Source organism: Ursus americanus, chromosome 1 (genome assembly GCF_024610735.1).
Source record: "Ursus americanus isolate L20-20 chromosome 1, mUrsAme1.1.p, whole genome shotgun sequence".
NCBI classification, from domain to species: domain Eukaryota; kingdom Metazoa; phylum Chordata; class Mammalia; order Carnivora; family Ursidae; genus Ursus; species Ursus americanus.
In genome coordinates, this window is record NC_142127.1 from 31267156 (window position 1) to 31282630 (window position 15475).

The 15475-nt window shown below is 42.8% G+C and overlaps 1 pseudogene; it reads left to right on the forward strand.

The window, feature by feature from the left end:
• Positions 1-9811: 9811 nt before the first annotated feature.
• Positions 9812-12225, forward strand: LOC123783298 (thioredoxin domain-containing protein 17 pseudogene; annotated as a pseudogene).
• Positions 12226-15475: the final 3250 nt, after the last annotated feature.

Here is a 15475-nt window from a genome sequence, read left to right on the forward strand (position 1 = left end):
CTGAGCCAGCCGTCTATCTCCAAGTTCCATCATTATTCTGAGCCACATTTTCCAGCTCTCTCTCTCTCACCAGATTGCTCTCAAAAAAATCCCTGCATCCAGTGGCATGGCTCCTTTGCTTTCCATTCTCTATAGAAAGGCTTCCTCATTCCTGATGTACTCAATTTTTTGTCTATAACAGAGCCTCTACTTCCTCTTAATTTCTGCTCTTCCTGACCTCAATTTCTACCTGATCCGGGAGAACTGCCCAGACTCTTGCTGTAATGACCTATCGTCCTCAGCTCCTGCTGCTGCAGCTTCGCTCCTGAGAGAGAATCTGATTTGCTCCACTCATCTTTTCACAAAGGCTACATCTTAGTTTGCTGGCTGAACCCCTTGGGGTCAGGTGCCCCTGTTAATGCAGTCATCTGGGACCGGAGGTTGGCAGTCACATTGACCAAAGAATGTGTGCCTCAGAGCAGTGTCTTAGTGAGGCTGTGCATAGGGCAGATATCTGGTATCTTGGAGAGCATGTCTCAACATCTGCTGTGTCTTTGAGTTACTTGTATATATTTACACACATGTCTCATCTTCTAATTTGTGATGTCCTGAGGAGCTGATGCATTGTAATATGACCAATAGTATGTAGCAACATACTTGGCATACTTTGTCCAATGCTTGCTTGCTGCATTGATATGTATAATTATATTTCTCTCCCCTTCTATCCTTCCTTTTCCCCCTTCCTCTCTCCCTTCATCCCTCCCTTCCTCCATTCCTTCCTTTCTTGCACAACGTATAAAGATCTACTATGTCAGAGACTATGCTAGACACCATAATATCAAAATAGAAAAGACATATTTTATACCATCAAGATGCTCACATGCTAATGGGGAAGAGATATCCGGAATAAGATTTATGTTAAAAACAGCATGTGTTTGTTCTCCTGAGATTTTTATTTCCCCTATTTCATACAGCTTACTAATTCCTTATTACTTCATTGCTTTGGGGATTTTTCCAGGGCAGAACACAGAAGAAGCAGAAGTCCATGTTTCTTCTTGCGTTTTGTAAATGTCTAAACTCATAGAAGGGGTGTTGTATGTATCCCAGAGGGGGAATTGAGAGAGGGTGTTCCTCTGAGAAAACAAGTCAAAAGAGGAAGAGAGTCTCCTCCAGCTGGGAAGAAATGTGTGCACGGGGGTAGAGGCTCCAAGGAGGGGTAGAGCGTGTCCCCTCTTTGGCAGCATGCCATGAAGATGGTGATCCCAGAGTGAATGGTTCGATGCTACAGTCATATGAGGCTCCCAGCTCCCCCACAGCATGGGTATAACAGAGCTCTTCTCCCTGCTGCAGTCAGCCTGAGACATGGACAGGGCAAGACTAACCAGTGCCCAGAGCACCTGTTTGACATCTCCTGAGGGGTGTCAGACAGTGGCGCCTCTGCACAGTAATGGACAGGGAGGATTTTCCACTGAGGAATGAGATAGAACTTTACATGGAAAATTTAAAGGAAAGGAAAAAAAAACCCGTTTCTCATAAAAATAAGTTTGTGAAACCCATTATATATGCAAACATATGGCTATGATACAGTAAACTAATTTCTAATGGCAATAATTATGACATACTCTAGGACCATAAAAGGAGGGGTGATAGAATCTAATTTAGGGAAATTTTTGTTTCTTTCTTTTTTTTTTTTTTTTTAAGATTTATCCATTTATTTTAGAGAGAGTACCCGCACACAGGAGAGGGGGCAGAGGGAGGGGGAGAGAGAGAATCCTCAAGCAGACTCCCAGCTGAGCATGGAGCCCTATGCAGGGCTCGATCCCATGACCCATGAGATCAGGACCTAAGCTGAAACCAAGAGGCAGATGCTCAACTGACTGAGCCACCCAGGTGCCCCAAAGGAAATTTTTGTTTCTAATGGACATTAGCATGAACTTATGCTGTGTGTCTCTGAAGTTCGGGATAAAACTAAAACCACAGACAAGAAAATATAAACTACGGGCCTGCATATCATGAGGTAACACCATGACGCCTCATCATTATCAAGTCACGTCAACCAGCTGTCAGCTGCCCTTTGTCCACCAGCCAAGTTTTTAACCAGAAGGCAGTGCTCAGTCCCTCACTCTTCCCCTAAGTATTTTGTTATTCTGCTAATTTATTTAACCTCTTGAAATCTCATTTAATTTCCTCTTTTGAAAAATAAGGGACCTTTTCAGAGAAATTTGGGGGCAGATTGAATCTGTATATGGAAAATTACTGAGGCACCTGGGTGGCTCATTTGTTCAAGTGTCTGGCTCTTGATATCGACTCAGGTCATGATCTTGCTGTTGTGGGATCGAGCCCCACGTCGGGCTCTGTGCTCAGTGTGGAGTCTGCTTCAGATTCTCTCTCCTTCTCCCTCACTCTTAAATAAATAAGTAAAATCTTAAAAAAAAAAGATTACTTATAAAGCACTTTATAAAAATTATGTAAGTAGTTTTATCAATATAAACAATTTAAAGTTTATCAGCGTTCCCTCCAACAAAATATCTCAGTTCTGTTTTTAAAAATCTCAAACCAGGAAAAGATGATCTTACTGCACCAAAAAGCATTCTTTGCTTCAGTGTTATCTCATTCACATATATTTATCAATAAATATATGGGGCCAGTTTCTATGTTAGGTATTTTGTATACAGTGGTGAACACAAGATTCTTGACCCAAAGAGATTATGGTGTAGTAATCTAACAAAATTGTAAGAAATGCCACTAAGGTCAAGAAGAGACTGCTTTTTGAAAGAATCAGAAAGGTGACCTATTTAAAAGTGAGCCCAGGGAATACTTTATGAGAAAGGAGGGAAAAGCGAAGGTTGAGTTGTGTCCTGAATGATGAATAGGGACCAGGTAATTAGAGAGAGAAAGAAAGAGAGAGAGAGCAGGAGAGCACTACCCAGGTAGAGCCATAGCATGGGTAAAAATGAGGCACGAATGTTCTTGGTGCCCTAAAGTAACACAGAAATAGTGTATACATTGTTCTTAAATGCCTCTCTTGTTGAGTCATTCTTATAAGCATTAACATTTTAAGAACCGTCACAGTGGTATTGAAAACATGGCTGCAGTACTGTATATATACATGGAATATAGTCCATGATATTGTGAAACTATTGTTTGGTGTCTGCACTTACTGTGGTGAGCACTGAGTAATGTATGGAATCTTCCAATCACTATGTGGTACACCCGAAACTAATGTAACATTGCAGGTCACTTATACTTCAATGATAAAGAAATAAAATCATGTCTGCATTAAGACTTTCGAAAATAGCAAGGGGCCAGTGAGATAAAGGGGTGAGTATGTGTTCTATGGATTATATAGAATTGTATATCCATGGAATTGTATATCCAATACGTATGAACCTGAATGTTACATTATGGTTTGCATTATGGTAATTAGGCCGATTTGGTAACTGGCTTTCATCTCCCCTGGTAGTATTTAATGTAATTTTTACTGCCAATAAACATCCAACTGTCTACATGTCTTCCCTTTTCTTGCTCATAAAAATCAAAGCATCGCTATTGTGTCCAAGACCTATTTCCCACATTTGATTAGCTCCTTATACTTAATGGTTCACATGTAGAACTGTAAGTTATAGTTTGACAATGAAGTGTCTTCATTGTCCCAAAGATCAAAATTTTATTGATTCTCACTACATTACAATGAGTGATAGTAAAATCAAAATTTACATTATGTTCTGCCTGTGTTAATGTTTCTGATCCATTTAGACATGTCCTCTCCAAAGCAGTATAGTCGAAAACACAAACTTGTAATCAGTTAACACAAAGCCTCTTCCCAAAGAGATTAGATGCAGTCAAGCAGGATCAACTCTCCACTGCATAAAATATCACCCTTTTTATTACCTTCATTAACGTGTCTAACCATCACCATGAAATGCCGCTCCCCCCCACTGATCTCTACCTGTTTGTGCGGACTTCTCGCTGTGCCCTGACTAGGAGTTTCTTTTATAGGATTTTGCTCAAAATTTCTTTCCATTCAGCTTCAATTACTGGAATTATTGAAGCCATGCTACAAAAGACACCCTTAGAGTTTCTTATAAGTGTTGTGCGAGTTAACACTATTTTCCTAATGGCCAAACTGAAGCAATGTGAACAAAATAACGTAGCCCATACTGATACGAATAAATCATTGAATAAAGAAATACATAAAGGGGGGGAGGGACAAATCTTTCTTAAAAAAGAATTCCAAAGATAATTTTGAAAAAACAAAATAAAACACAAGGCCCAGAAGGTGTGGAGTTTAATCCTCCGCCCCTAAAGTTTGGACTGGACTTTAGGACTAGCTTCCTAGTCCTGAAAGGACAAAATAATAACATTATGGCAGAGAAACTGAAAGACACTACCTTAAGGAAGCGATCAGGGTTAATGTCACCAGCTCTAAATCATACTGATACCATGTACTCCTAATAGGACACGATGACAAGGGCACTTCACCACTGTGGTCTTCTTCCCAAAGCCTATGACCCTGGTCTAATCATGAGAAAAACCTTGAGATAAAGCCAAAGTTAGGGACAGTCTACAAAATGAACGGTCTTCAAAAGACCAGCATTATTCAAACTGTCAAAGTCATGGAAAAGAAGGAAACACTGAGAAACTTGCAGACCAGAAGAGACTAAAGAGGCATGACAACTGAATGTGAGGTGGGGCCTGGACGGAGTCTGGGAACAGAGAGAAAGGCATTCATGGTAAAACTGGTGAAATCTAAAAAACCTGGAGCTTAGTTAATAGCAATGTATCGGTTTTGCTTTCTTAGTTTTGACTACTGTGCTGCAATGTCAGGAAACTGGGTAAAGTATATACGGAAATATATAATAGCCTGGCAATTTTTTGGTAAATCTCAAATTATTCCAAAACCAAAAGGTTTTTTAAAAGCAAACCAAAAAGTTAATGTTCTTTTACTTCTGACAATCAGATTCTTTATTAACAAAAGACTTTACAAGATTATATTAATAATAACCAACATGTCCTGACTGCTTACATTGTACCAGACACCGCGCTGAAGTCTTTATATAATCCTGCTTAATGCCTGCAATGTACATATGAAGTAAATACTATGATTATCCCTGTTTTACAGATGAGACGGTACTCCAGGTCCCACAGCCCTTCGAGTCACGAGAGAGAGCTGAAATGATCTTCAGTATTTCTGTAGTATTAGATACTGAGGCTCCATAGTATTTAATGCACTGAGAATTGGCAAGCTTTTGTTAAACAGGATACTCAATGGTCAAGAGCAATCTATTTTCTAATTACTGTGTGTGAGTGTGTGTATGTGTGGTTGTGTGTGTGCTCGTGTATGCACATGCTATAAGAATAAAAATATATAAAAATATATCGTGCCTGTGACTCTCCATCATCAGGCACTTGATTTCTAAGGGCAGGAACACTGGCTACTGCGTATTATCTCCAGTGAGTAATTCTCCCCTGGTCCCCGGTCTGGGGCTGTTCCCTGCACAGAGGGGGCTCATTGTGCGCTAGTGCCCAGCCCTGTGAATGGGTTGCTCCCGCAAGGTTGGTCCAAATCAATCATTCCTGTTGTTGAAAATTTACATTTGAAAAAGGCCATTCCCAAATACCGTGGACACAACTGTCAAAAGAGGGAAAACCAGTGAAACGTCTGACTGTTGTGATGGTGGTGTGTGGGGGGGGGTTGTTTTGTTTGTTACAGGAATCTAAATTGTCAATTTATGCATTTGCATCCTGAACAGATCCAATTAATTAATTATGTTCTCTTTGTATAAGAACCTCTAGAGAGGAAACAAAATAAAATTGGAAGTGCAGGAAAGAGAAAGAGAGAGAGAGCAAGGATAAAATAGATAAAACCCTATTCACACCTAATACGCTCCTGCCCCAGGCTCCCTCCAGCTCACCCCCTCTGTAAGCAGCTTCCACAGCCTCTGAAGGTGCCCAATGAGTGTTTTGCTGGATTCAATATAAGAATAACAAGACTCTTCAAATATGACCCTGCTGCTTGCCTCCCAGCCTGTAGTAGCTGTTTATATAACATATGGATAAATAGAAACCTCATCTGCTTATTTCCAGGAACCATATTAGCAAAAAAAAAAAAAAGTTAATGAAGGACACTGCAAGGGAGTACGGTATGTTTAATAAAACACTTTCCCCAGGAATTGAAGGAAGCCTCTGCATGTGGCATGCAGCAGCTTATCACTAATTCAGAATCTCCCTTCAGCCTCAGACTTTTGTCTTTCTTCTTCCTAGTAGCCACACTTTCAAGCCTGATGGCTTGCTTTGTAGTGGCTGCGCTCTGGAAGGGAGCTCAGAGGAAACGGAGCAAGAGAGTTCATTAGGGATATTTCATAGTCACTCAGATCCCAGGGCCTCTGTCTCATCTTCGCAGATCACACTGTTCATGGAGAGACTTTCTTTATTTTGTTACTTATCCTTGTACTGCCAGAAGTCTACAAAGACCGGGGCTCCTGCGTGTTTCCACTCACATCAGGGGAATGTGAGCACAATTGAAAGCGAGCATGTCCTGCGCGGGTGTGCATTCACTGATTGCAAATCAGCTTATTGTATTGTAAAAATTCTACATTTTCTTGAAAATGCTGCATTTGAAGATGAAAATCTTAGTCTAACAGAAGCATATTACAAAAAGAAAAAATAATTTTTAAAAAAAGATGAGAGACAAAGCGGGAAGGGGGAAAGGAACAAAGAAAACAAAGATAAATGGACACAGAGAACGATCAGGTAGGATTACTTTTTCAAACCCAGACAGCTGACCTATGAAAATCAAGTTTTGCTGAAGGTTTTAATTTACTTTTGCATAGTTATTTCTTTTCAGAAACCTCTCCTAAAAGCCAATCAGCATTGCTAATGTATTGGTCTCTTTCCAGCCCTGAGAAGTCAAACCGAGCCAACATTATTAGCTTTGCAAAATCAAAAGAGTCAAGACCATTCTCCCCCAAATGGGCCCTTTTCTCTCTCAGCTTTCTGGATGCGGATCCTTGATTACAGCACATTCTCCTAATTATAAGGTCTACTTTGAACACATTGCTTTATTCCTAGAAAGCCAATGGCCATTAATGATATCGCTGAAAGCCCTGGTTACAGGTGGCTGTTCCGTTTTCACACGAGCCGTCTGTTCAAAGGGAACATGCTCAATATTATTTAATAGAAGCTATACATTTTTATGGATCCATAAAAGAATTCATCTCATTTCCTGCTGATGAATTGAAACTTCTGAAGCTCCAAAGAACGTTCGTCTGGTATGAAAAATGGGCAGAATCCTCCTAGTCAGAAATGTCTGTGTTCTCCATCTGCCAGATGCAATATTTATTCCACTGACTCTCTATTAAATCTAATTCTTATGAGGCCCAGGCCGATCTTTAGGTCAGGGAGGATGGTCTCGGAAGGTAGAAAGCTAGCCACATATACTTTCCTTCATGAAAAGTAGGAAGACACTTTCTAAATGTGAGCAATCCTCTTAGGCTTCAGTCTCTTTGGGTGGTTGGCCACTGTACATTCATGGCTTTCGTTGGTTCAAGAATGCATGTGTGCAGACGACTTCGCACCCAGAAGTGGAAACATGTATGACGCTTCTCAGTATTTTAAAAATCCCAACAGCATTTATTCAAGGCAGCAGCACTGTGTTTCACTAAGGTTGAGGGATTTTCCTTTTCCCCAGGCCACTGAAGCAATAGGCAAGAATTTTTACATTGGGCCAGACTTCCCTGGATCGCATCAAATTGACAGGCCCTCCCTGGGTGCCTGCCGGGGGCTGCACCGCACAACTCCTGGGTGTGCCACCAACACAAGTGGATGGTGCCCTGTGGGCTTTCACTGTGGCGCTGCTGGCACCTGCTGTGTGCAAGGGGTTGGAATAGCTGCTGTGGAAATGAACGTGGCACCGTCCTTGGCCTCCAACCATTTAGACTCTAAATGGGAAGACACGCTGTCTTTGGGCATATAAGATAAAACAATAATTTAAGAGCTTTTGACAATAAATGAAAATAGACTATTTGTCACAAGACACCTTGGGGGGGTTCATTACCAAATGTGCAGGTGAATGGCATGAGCTCAGATTAGAAGATTGCACCTTGGAGACGGTGAGAGTGGTCCGCACTCTTGAAGCAACGTAACTGTTTCCTACACGAGCAGACCATGCCCTGGCCGCTTGGGCACGCCAGTGGAACTCGTCGGTCTTACAATTCTGCTTTAAAATGCTGATCCATTTTCATTGCAATGCTGCTGTTTGTTCTGTAATATTTTTTTCTTTTTACTCACTTGTACTTTGAAAGCCTGATCTTAGACTCTGAGCTTTAATATTCTGCATTTCCAATTCTGTTCGTTTTCTCTGCAGCCAAATGTGCTTACATTCTTGTTCACCCAGTATTAATAAAAAGGATGTTTGCACAGCAGGGAAGCGTATTCTCATTTATCTCTGACCAGAGTTGTGAACAATAGAATGGCCTGATGGCCATTATCTTAACCCTATGTGACTGCAAACATTTTGAAGTGGTGGAGGAGACAATTGGAATGCGAAACCCACATTAAAGTTTGCTTCTCTCAGCTGTAAACTGCAGATTAATTCCCCAGTCACATTTCTTACCCAGGCCTTCTTCCCTTTCTTTTGTGACAAATAAATGTAAGATTATTTTGTATTCAACAAAATAGAGTCACCTAACTTGAAAGACTGAAAAACTCATGAGTTCAGAGTTCTCAGTGGGAGTTATTGGGTATATCATTCTTTGAAATTCCTCCCACCTTATTAAAGAGAAACATTAAAGGTCATGACAGTGTTCCTCTGTTGTGATGTCCTAGCCGTCCTGTGGAAGGAAGTCAAAGCCATGGAAAGCGCTCTCTATTATTTCAAGAGGGACAGGACTTTCATATTCAAATTGCTGCGGACAAGATTTAAACTGCTGCGAACGAGATTTAAGCATAAATGAAAGGAAACAGATGGACGTATTGGTCTGCCCTTCAAAGGGAAATAAGCAATGGTAAGACTTTACTCTGATAAGAAACTCTTTGACAGTAGTATGAGAAGAAACACACACATACCCCACTGAAGACTAGTGACTATTTCTCAGCAAATTATCATCAACCAAGCATAATCACACAGAATCTTTAAGTAGATGCTCCCTGATGACTAGTTCCTCTCTTATGGAAGAGATTTCCAGTATTTTTGAATAGACACGTGAGTTGGTTAAAAGTGGCAAGGACCAGATTCTCTCTGCATCATTCCTCCTAAATTAATGGGTCAAGCACAAATTAATCTAACACATTTCTTGGCTATCTACCATGTATCTAACACAGAAGAAAAAAAGAAAGGAAGAAAGAGTGAGAGACAACCCCTGATCACTGTCTGAGATCCTTGAGGGCCAGGAAAGCGATTCCTAAAATGTCTGCACTGAACCCTGATCGTGAAATGCTAGATGAAGGAAAGGCTGAAGCAGAAATGGTGTGAACTGTGCGGCTCTTTGGAAAGGCAGCCGTGGAGTGGGAAAGGTCAGAAAGTGGCAACATTAGAGGGGATGTTTTCACTGAGGAAATATGGTTTGAGCACAGCTTTCAGGGGTGGTCCAATGAAGAATGGTACCAGAGAAGCACGATTGAGAACTGGAGTCAAAGGATCAGAGCAGCCGTCTCTCTGGATCATGTCCAGCTAGGAACGCTGCTGAAACACCAATTTCCCATCACATTCCTCCTTGGCTGTCGGAGGGGTGACCATGATGGAACAGGGAAGTCGTGGGGTCTCCTGTCTCACAGATCCCAGAAGGGATCTGACCCACCTGCCCTCTCATTCAGGGGGCCCTAGGGTTGGCGGATGTCACTCTTGCAGGAGAGCTATATCTCCCTGGGGCCCCTAAAGTTTAGTGCCATTGTAACCACCCCACAGTTCTCTGTGGTGAAGACCATTCTGGAGAGAAGTATTGTAATGCAGGTAGGTATAAGCTATTGAATTACTGACTCAGGGCAAGGAGTCAAAGCTATCTGAGAGAAGCGCCTTGCAGAACACAAGGGGTGAGAGAAAAGAAAGTACCAAAAATCATGATTGAAGTGGATGTGGAGATTCCAGAATAATTTTGTCTCCCTGCCCAGTTCTCCCACGGAGGTTCCTGTCACTCCTCCGTGTTTTATGGAAAACTACTAACCCAGGCTTATCACCCATTCTGTTGAATTTATCCTTGTTGTTCTGAGTAGTCGAAGCTTGTCCGACAGTCTGAAGGTCCGTCGTCTCAGCAGTTACTAATATGCAGTAGCCACTGCACTAGCCCCAGCCTCAGAGGGCCACATGCCAGCATTCCTGGGACATGAGATGTTTGCAAATATTTGCTGAAAGAATGAGAGAATGCTATGGAAGAGCTGAACACTTTCCATGCATAGATATCAGGGGGGAAAAAACAGAACCAAAACATATGGAGGCTGAGTGGTTATCCCAGGCCCAAGACAAACACCTCACTCTGGTGGTTCAAAGGTTATCTTCTTATACTTCTTTTATGTATTATTAGGGCTTTGAAAGAGGAAACAGAGAAGCAGCAGCAGATGCCGTTCCCATGAGATTTCTGGAATCTACTTGGCCACCGTTCATTTTAGCAGCCAGGCATTTAGACAATGTCTTGGAAGAGCAGCTTGGCATTGAAACGTCTATGGTGACCATTTTGTTGTGCACCCAGGCCTGGGGTGCCCGGCCAGCTCAGAGCTCTCAGTCTCCCTCCTGGGACAGGGGGGCATTTGTTAACAATTACAAAGACAGGGGACGCCTGGGTGGCGCAGTCGTTAAGCATCTGCCTTTGGCTCAGGGCGTGATCCTGGCGTTCCGGGATTGAGTCCCACATCAGGCTCCTCCACTGGGAGCCTGCTTCTTCCTCTCCCACTCCCCTGCTGTGTTCCCTCTCTCGCTGGCTGTCTCTCTGTCACATAAAAAAAAAAAAAAAAACAAAAAAACAAAAAAACAATTACAAAGACAGAGGCTTTGAACTGTGCCTCCCACCCTCAGTGGAAGGTGGGCTCTGAGCCCTGGCGCCCTGAAGTGTCCAGAGGAATACGAGCTTCCTCTTTTCCTCCCTGTGTGAAAAATGTGGCAGGTCCACAGATGAGACAAAGGAAACAAACAAAATTGGCCAATTTGCTGCCAGAGCCTTAGATGCTACAAAGCGAACAGCATGGCTTTCTGCCCAAAGGTGAGAGGAGATGACAGACTATTTCAGCCGCACTCAAGTTCCTCATTCCTAATAAACTCGTCCGTGTCGTTGCTTAACTGGATGTTCTGCAGAGAACACAATTGAGAAATGTGAATTTTTTTCTGAACATTTTCCAATTTGATTAAAAATGAAACTTCAAAAAAAATTTAGTTTATTGAAAATCTTTTACTTTTTTATGATTTTATTACAATCTTAAATTTTTATTAAAGGTATTCATTAAATATATGTCTTCATTTATTTTATTAAAAATAATATCTTTAGTTAGTCATCTAGGCAACAGCAAAGAAGAGAGATAGGTCACAGTTGTTCCCCTAGTACCCTGATGTTTCGAGTGCTCAACGTGCGAGTCAGGTCATGGCAACTACGAGGCCCTGTCAAGTGTCCCCTTTTTACCTCTTTCTTGGTTCACGCGACTACTCCCTGGCTTATGAGGGACGGCAATACAGGGCCTCTCTGTTTGCTGTGGGGTTACCTGTGGGGTTTGGCAGCGATCAGCTTCGTTGAGGGAAGGGCTGTGTCTCCCCGGCGTGCTGTGTGGGGCACGCGTGGTTTAAAGACGGAAGGAGGGAGCCGAGGCGTGCTTCGCTCTGCACCGAAGCCTCGGGCTGGCTCCTGTCATGCCCTCTAACTGCCTGGAGTACTCCGCCCGCCCTGGCCTCCGAATCTGAAAGACGAGGACGTGAGCATGTCCAGCTTGCAAGAGTTCAGCTGGGCTGGGAGCCGCCCAGTGGCAGCGCCGTTGCTGCCTGGCTTACCAGTGCCAAGGATGCCTACGGAAAGAGCTGGGCCCCGACTGCGTGCAGGTTGAACCAGCCCTGGAGAGGGGCTGATAACACATGTCCGTAAAAGATGTGTGTTCACCTACTGCCAAGTCAGAGAAAAACCTTATGAAGAAAATCCAAATAATGACTGCAGACAAAAACCTGAACGTAACCACAGTGCCTACACTACTTAAATACGGAGCAGTCCAGAAACTGGTAAAACCGGAGTGTCTTTTCTAGCCAGCCTCATGGAGACGTTGTTCTCTGGCGGTTAAGATTTGATGATGGCAGTCCTGTCTTGAATTTCCGGAGGTTTGCTCTAGTCTAAAAGAAACTGCCTACTTGCTTTGAATTCATGTTCATACTAAATAAATAAGATGTTTAAAAAATTGGCATATGTCTAAGTAAGAGAGAGTGCTACTAAAATGCTCATGAACCCTCAAAAAAGTGCCTTCAAAGGGACCCCCTGAACTTAGGTGAACTGTGTCATGAGCTGGTCAGATGTCGTGGAGGGACTGCTTAGGAATGAACACCACACACAAATGTAACTGCACTCAGCGTAGACATTGCTGTTGCCACTGTCACGTACGGCACAGATGTGACTGACCTTGTGCAGATTACAGCTGCCTCCACATGTGGCCACGAAACATGGCGGTGACAACCCCTTAGGAGAACAGGAACTCCTATAATGACCTCTAATTATAGACATCAAACAAGCTGAAACGAATTCCTTCTCTCTCATTTATTGGGATTCCTGGGGTTTAAAAGGCCCACAAAGCATTTTTTTTCCCACAAATTTAACCAATACACTAGTAATGCACATCACTTATACTAATAAACAACGTTTATAAATGTGTCAATCAAATTACAAAATAAAATACTAACAATGCTCTAGTTGTTAGTTGGCATTTTATCATCAAAGCTACAAAATACAGTCACCATCCTAAGGCCACAGCTTGAAGCCAGAAGGTGTCAGGGCCACCTTAGAAGTTCGCCCCTGGCCTGGTGGAAACCACTTCCCATGGGCCTCTACTTCTGATACGGGAAGCAGCATGCAGTCCCTCAATTATTCCCACCTGCTGAGGGGTGAGCTATGACAAAGTCAACATACTCTCCCTGGTCTACAGAGACAAATAAACCCCACCACCTCCACCACACCTGTCTCCCCTCCTCAGACACTCTGAGTGAGGACTCAGATCCCACTAACAGCATCTACAATTCACTGTTTCTGCAAAATCCAATTCTAGAGCCTTCCGGAAATTTTTTTTTTCTTCTCACTGGAATGAGAACTCTATTGAAATAATTTCTACTTTCCTTCAGACTCTCTGGGTAGAGGGTGCTGACTCTCAAACATTGATTCAGGATTCAGGGAAAGAGAGAGCAGTGGAAGCCCAGCTTATGTCACAGCTGGCATTGTATTTACTGCGTGAGATAAATTACCTGTAGATGTATTTGACCCATGCGGACCACCCAGTGTTTTAAATGTGAATTAGGTGGCAAAGTTAAAAAAAAAAAAAATGAGAGGATGTCTCATATGAATCAATTTGTGGTTTTTCTTGAAAATGTTGAGTATTTGGCACCACTGGCCTGCATTCCTTCAGTACCCATCAGCTAGAGTCAATTTGACTCTTTACACAGGGCTTACGTTCTCTGGTCACGTGTCTCCCAATGTAAGTTTGATGCAAATGCCTGGTGACTGGAGCTATGTAGCACCTCATCCAGAGCCACCTTTCTTCATTTACGTTATCTGCCTAGCCTATATCCGTCTGAACTTGTGACCCCGACTCTAGGCCGTGTGGTCTCTTCTGTACACCACGGAAAGCTTCCCCTGCTGCCTGAAAATGTCAGGACAGCCTCAGTGCACCTGCTTCACGGAACACTTCCCAGTCTGACTGCCAGAAAGGGCGCAATCATGAGATCGCTTTGGTAGTCTTGTCACTCTTACTTTCTAAAACACCCATAAGAAATATTTGAGAAGTAGTAGACAAGCCATGATGTCATCATGAAGAATCTAGATTCAGGTATCTAGTAGATTTGGCAACAGCTTCAAATGAAAGTCTTATCCAAAGAGCATGACCACCTGTGTGCAAACTAAGACTCTTGTGCATAAACGGAGGCTCCGTATTTCCTCCAGATGAAAAATGTTGTCCTGAGTTTCGTAACTAATTTAAAGGATATGTGACCAAGTTACTCTGACAAATGTAGTTTCTCAAATACAGGAGAGTAAGACATGGAAAGCAAGGCTGATTTCTTTCATAAGCACTGAGTGCGTGAGAGCCCAGAAAGGGGAGAGGCCGCTGGGGAGGTACACTTCATAGAGGTGCCATTTCAGCTGGGCCTTGAAGGGTAAGCAGGATCTGAACATGTGGAAAGTGAAGGGAGGAATCTTCTGTACAAAAGTAACAATCGAGGGGTTCCTGGGTCGCTCAGTCAGTTAGGCGGCTACCTTCAGCTCAGGTCATGATCTCAGGGTCCTGGGGTTAAACCCCGCATCAGGCTCCCTGCTCAGTCAGAGTCTGCTTCTCCCTCTCCCTCCGCCCCTCCCCCTGCTCGTGCTCTCTCTCTCTTTTTCCCTCTCCCAAATAAATAAATAAAATCTCAAAAAAAAAAAAAGAAACAAGTAACAATCTGGAAAAAAATTAAAAAAGCATGGAAGCAGAGAAATGTAGGCAGTTTACTAAGAAAACAGTTCAGTTTGCCTGGAAGGTTCTCATATTTAAGAATCCTTAACTATGTAAAGTCGAAGATTCCTAGGTCTACCTTCATAAAACTATCTTTTTCTTTTTCTTTTTTTTTTTCTTTTTCAAGTAGGCTCCATACCCAGCATGGAGCCCGATGTGGGGCTCGAACTCACAATCCTGAGATCAAGACCTGAGCTGAGATCAAGAGTCAGACACTTCACCAACTGAGCCAGCCAGGTGCCCTGTAAACCTTTTAACCATCATTACAAGTGATTCTGTTGTAGAGGAACCAGTCTTTGCCTTGAGAAAAACTTGCATTGTGTGCATAGTGGATAGGGGTAGGAAAGGTGGCCGGTCTGGGTTACAGATAGCCTTGACTTCAGATTACGGAATTTTCAGTTATCTTGTGGTCAATAAAGAGCTACTTTTCCTGACAGTTTAATTTGATAAGGAATAAGGGAGAGGGTCGCCTTATTCCAAAGATGGCACCCAAGGCTGGATCCTAGGCGGCACCATTAATAGAAGCAGGAGACTTGAGCTCGTTTGGGACTTCAGTTTTGCCTTTAGGTTTGGTTAGCATCTGTTTTCTCTTTGATTGCCTCTAACACCACGTGCAGTGGTGAAGTAGATACTCACAGGCACTCGTCCAGACTCCTCTGGCCTTGGGTTTGGCATACATCTCTTCTAGGACTCAGCTCCTCATCTGTTACATGGAGATGATAACAGTATTTTCCCTGTTCTGTTGAGGACCTAAATTGGGTACAGCATCTGAAAAGCCTTTAGAGAACCACACATATGTAAGAAATTAGTATCCTCGGGAGAAGACTTGATTTCTAAATTTCCC